The sequence below is a fragment of the Meleagris gallopavo genome, chromosome 2, assembly GCF_000146605.3.
Source record: "Meleagris gallopavo isolate NT-WF06-2002-E0010 breed Aviagen turkey brand Nicholas breeding stock chromosome 2, Turkey_5.1, whole genome shotgun sequence".
Lineage (NCBI taxonomy): Eukaryota > Metazoa > Chordata > Aves > Galliformes > Phasianidae > Meleagris > Meleagris gallopavo.
The window spans coordinates 70,413,497-70,419,309 of NC_015012.2; positions in this window are offsets into that span (position 1 = coordinate 70,413,497).

The window sequence follows — 5,813 nt, forward strand, 5'->3', positions numbered from 1 at the left end:
TTATGGAATACTAATTAAAGCCTCTTTAATCCTTTCCCTTTGGAAATGAAATAGAAACATTTTCCATTGACTCAAAGAAAAAGAAAGTGGCATGTAGCTAATTTACCCTATTCACACTGCAATTTGCTAGACCTTTCCTTGTCTTTTTCTAAGAGTGTATGAAAGCTTGTAAGAGTTAAGAAACTTAAGAAATATCTGTTCTATATATATTTATATTTTCCCAATTTATGTAATACGTCAAAATTACTATGTATTATTGTAGTTTATCAATCTATACTTTCATTTTGAACTCCTGGGTCTTTGAAGTGATTTGTAAAACTCTGTTATGCATCTTTCTGTTCTCATCTTTTCTGAAAAAAACATATTACTTGTAAATTATAAGATTTTTAATAAAATGGGAGTGGGAGTTTGTTCATGAATAACAGCAGAATTCTACTGAAGTCTCTGGGGAAGCACTGGTTTTATCTCATCTTAAAATTTGTAGTAACCTAAAAAATTAAGATGCCATGATGAATGATGCCAGAAATCCATCATAGTCTAATGAACTAGCTCTTTTCCAGTTATTTTAAACAGTGGAAAACGAGAACATAGCCAATACCTATTTCTACTAGCAAACTGCAAACATGGTATTCAGCATCCTCCCAGACCAGACACTTACAAACTGCATTTATGTAAACACTCCTCTTGAATCCTTTAGTTAATACCTATTTGAGTAAGGACTGCTTACTCAAGAAAGGATTTTCAGGCTCAAGCCCTGCCTCAATATTCTCCACTTTAACCAGGCAATTATCTCACCCTCCTGGGCAGATTATAAATTATGCAAAACTATAAACAAGGTGGAAAGGCCAAGAGGAAAATAGAAGTAATTTATGAAGTATGCATCATGCTACTAGAATTCTTAAAACTAACACGACTTACAATTTAGATACAACAGCATTACTGTGAAGATGAATACAAGACTTTTTGCTGTCTTGAAATTAACAGTTAAAATTTTAAAAATGGAAATAGAAAATAAACGAGAAAAAAGCTGAGGCACTCTGATCTACATCCTACCTTGCACAATATTTGTAATTTGAAAAAAATGCAGTATACAAATATGGAAGTCAATGAATAAGGGAAAGATCATTTTCTATTTAATTTCCCACAGATTCACAAATTTCCCTTGGTTCTGAATTTTAAAGGCTTGTGATTTATTCAGAGTAAAACTGGATGAATGAGAATGTGTGAAATCAGCGACACAAACAAATGAGAATTGCAATTCTTAGGATGTGGTGTTGCAGAAGCATTTTTTCCTATCTCCTGATGAATAATAGCATACATTAAAAAAACCTGTTTTCTGCAATATTGCTGAAGAAAAGTGGAGACCAACCAATGAACTCAAATTGGACACAGAGATGGAAGAAAGCTCTGAGAATAATTTATATATATAGTACAGGTGGCTGATCAGAGAGAGAAAAATAAGTTTGAGAAAAATTGGTGATGAGGAGATTTTCAAGGAATCTGCTGCAGTTCTACTTAAGTCTAAGCAACAGTCATACTTGTGTTCTTTTTCTTTTTTTCTTTTAAACAAAGTATGTCCTCCTATGAGTGACTGAATCTCTAGCTGAACTGAGTTATAGGTAGATTTGAGAAAAGAGTGCTGTGCTCAATCATTCTATTATTTAACTTTTTTTTTTTTTTGATAACTCATAGCAACAAATACATTGCAGTAATTAGTGTAAGGGAAAAAATGATGTTCCTGTGGTGATGATCTCATATGCTCTGAACTAGAGTATATGATAACTGAAGATACTTTTTAGGAAAATTCAGAATAAAATATTTATAATTTCTGCAATACTGTTGTACATATAAAACTGATCTTACAAAGACAAATGCATACAATCTTCTAACACAAATCTAAGTTTTGATTCTTACACATTTTTTAAACTAGACTTTTTGAGAGAAATCTTTGTTCTCAATGCTTCATTTCAGGTGTAGGGATGTCACTTCAAAGACACTTCTTTGCTAATTAATACTTCTGAGTCAATTAATCTTTTCTATGGGAACAGTTTTCCTTGATTAACTTTGGCTATTTCTAGGTGAATTCCTCTCTAATACTGGAAAAAATGCAAATAGTTTAATCTTAATTTGTTGGAATATGAATTTCTTAGCATACATTTCATTCTAATGCTTATGTAAAAACTGAGCTTTACTTGATACACAGAGTTGTTAGTTACACTACTTGGTTTGTATGCTCAGTTCTCTTACTATAATACCATTTCTGTATTCCTTTTTGTCACAGAAAAAGTCCAGAGACTAATGAACAATTTTTTTTCTCTTTCCTGAAACTATTTTTGTGAATATTTTTATATTCACAAAAAATATATATTTTTTCTTGAGAAATCTGCCAGTGGAGACATGAAAATTAAAACAAAATTGGATTGATCAATCTGAACAAAAATTTTCTAAGTTTTTTGTTTGTTTCTCACCCACCTCTACAATTTTAAATACTATGGCTTGAAAATGGTTCCTGATTTGAATCTCAGCCCTCTGCTCTAAAAAAAAAAATATTAAAATGGAGAAGTTATTCAGACTCACTGTTTCTGGAAGATTTAGTAAGCAATAAAGCTACTACAGATCTGCTTCATAGAGAAGAAGGATGTGGGTAACACTGTCTCTGTTCTGCAGATGTGTTTCATTTGGGCTTCTCTACCATTGGTTACTAGAGTTTTTGAAAGACATGGAATATTAGAACAATTAGATCACTAGCTACAGCAAGGAGATTTCTACTTTGCAGTTTTATATCATCCAGTTATTTACTATTCCTGAAAACTAGAAACAGTTTTTTGCAAAGTTGAATAGAACGCCTAATGATTTATTCATACCTCTCTAGTAACAGACCTTTAATCCAGGCAGGATCGACATCCAGTGCTACAAAGCATATCTTAATCCCTATCCTGCCAACTAAATAACATAGGAATAGTCTCAGTATAACAGTTCCAAATGACATAACATTCATGACAACACTTGTATGATCTCTGACAGAAAATATCTGAACTTAAGCTAGATATCACAATAAAAGTTATTAGAACATACGAGTACAAAATAATGAGAATTATATAATCTGAAGAAGATATAATATATATCAATGCAGCATTTATTACAAGAAAATATGTGATTATCCATTTTAAATGATATACTCTATTTCATACAGGTGCTGAGAAGAAGAGATTCCACATGTATTGATGAGTGGCTTCCTCCTGGTTTATCTGTAGACTCATTACATGTGGCTTTTTGACTTAACTTTAGAGCTCATTAATGATTTACTTTAAAAAGCCGAGAAAAAAATTTAAAAAATTTTAAAAAAAACTAATTCTCTTAACACAATCTAGTAATATATATTTATTTTAGACAGCATTTTGTAAATTCTTCATATCCGATTATTTTTTAATTTATATTTACTTAAGTTATGGTTTGATGGCTTTTCTTATTTTTTAGCTTTATTGTTTTAAAATTCATTGGATTTCATGTATTGTTCTGCTGCATTTTCACACTGCTTCTGTGCATATAAAATACTCCTGTTGTTTGTAGGGATTATTTTTCATGAAATAGGCAAGAAGATTTGGATGAGTAAAGACTAGCAACTCATTATTTTTTCTCTCATAATTCATACTGGAAAACGTTCAGTTTATTTCACTTAAGGATTTAGTTATTCCTCAAAGTACAGTGTTCTCCAAGGCCTTCAATTTTTTGATTTTTTCAATAGATGATATTTTGTGCATAGATATTCAATGTGATTGTAGTATGATAGTTCTATTACTATTAGATTGCTCCTTTAGCCCAAATATTCACTCTCTTTGAATTTGGAAGACAGCAACAAATCTCATGTAAGCGCTCTATAAAGTTTCTGTTTGTTAACCTTGAACTGCGAAGAAATAGTTGGTACTTGTGGACAACTGGTTTTAAAATGCAGTGGTGATTATGCTTTCTCATAGCTTACAGAACATATATTTCTTTCTAGATTAAGCTGTGACATTTCAATGAGCAACATGCAGCCTTTTTGGCATCTAGATGGGAAAAAAATCTGTAAACATATTTTGCAAGACTCTGTAGAAGAATGGTTTATGTACCATTGCACAGAAGAAATGAAACTAGCTAGCTAACTATAGATATCACTCTGATAGGATGATCTGTCACTCTTAAACTACAGTTTGAGAAAAGGCTTATACCTTTTTTCTATTCACAAATCTACGTGTGTATTTCCAGTATGATCTCCAAGATGATCCCACTAAAAAAAGGGTAAATTGATCACATCAAAATTACTTTTCTTTGAAGAAGAAAAGCAAATGTATTCCCCCAATCAAACTTCAAATAATTATCTATTTATAATATATGAACAGACTTCTAATTTGCTACCAGAAGTGAATAATTAGAATTGATTAATTCTAATTAATAATCAGAAAATGAATCCTGTAATTCTGCTAGAGAGACAATGTCTTAACTTGGAGTAAAGTTAGACTGTATTAGAGGAGCAATTTGTTATTATGGACTATAATCTCTGTCACTGTATTATATTCTGGTCTCTTCATTTAATATGTTAAAATAATTTGTTATGAACGTATCTATTTCAATTGCTTATTTACTTACTTTTTTATTGCTATTTCTGTTGTCTAGGCAGTAATTTGTGTTTTGCCTTTACTTAATGTTTTAATTTAATTTTTAGTGGAATATATGCATCTCTGAATGAATTGTCTCCTCAACATGGACCACCATGTTGATCAAAAATCTTCCAAATAAAATATGAATTTGGAATCCAATTGAATGACTGTGTTAAATTAAAAATATTCCCTGAGTTATTTTTAGTAGCTAATATGAAGGTTCACTCTCACTGCTTATGAAGAATCAATCCACTGAACCGGTTGCATGCCTATCTTGCCTGGATGAGAGGGCCCAGGGACAAAAAGGTTCACCTCCACTGGTCTAGGTGCATGTAACACCTCAGAGAGCCATAAGATTGAAGCCATGAACAGAGAATTTCAGTCTCTAACAATTTTTCTGATCACTTTGATTTTAACACAACTGGTTTAGATTTTCTGTCTATTTTCTATTTTAACAGCTTAGGGGCTTTTGCTTCATTTTTTCTACACTTGAACATTTACAAGTGTTAAGAACACGGTCACAACTGTGTTATCAAGAGAAACAGAAGCCAGAACTTCCCCAGTTGAGATGCTTTATTCTGTGCTCTTACACTCACAGTCTGAGAGAAAATAAACATCTGTGGGCCACACAAGAGCCGTTTTGATCGCTGTGAATTTTACAGATTTGGTGGGAGATACTGAAGGAAAACCAGCATGAGAAAATTGAAAAACCTTGGTCTTTTAGATGCATTTCTCTTAGTCAATGATTTACTGAAAAACCCAAGCATCTGCCGCTGCTGAGAAAATGGGAGTGGATGCGGTCAAAAATTCAGCTTACAGAGCCCTTAACACAATCCCTCCTACTCTCTTTTGTAAACCTGAGGATCTGATACAACTTTATAGTTACGTGGGAGTTAAAACAAACAAACAAACAAACAAACAAAATATATAGTACAATGTAATGAAAAGGATCAGCAGAAGTGTTCTTGGAACGATAGTTTTTCATTCAGATAGAAAGAACAAATCTCTCTATGGAGCTAGCTGTTTTGTCTGTACATCTAGTATGTGTTGTTTCATCTGCAAGCTGAACTACATGTAAAGATCTCCAGTAAGATCAGTTGTGCGCAAATGGGGAGGTGATGGTGGGATCAGGGATTGTGGAGAGTTAGTAGATACAGGACAGCTGTCCACAAGCAA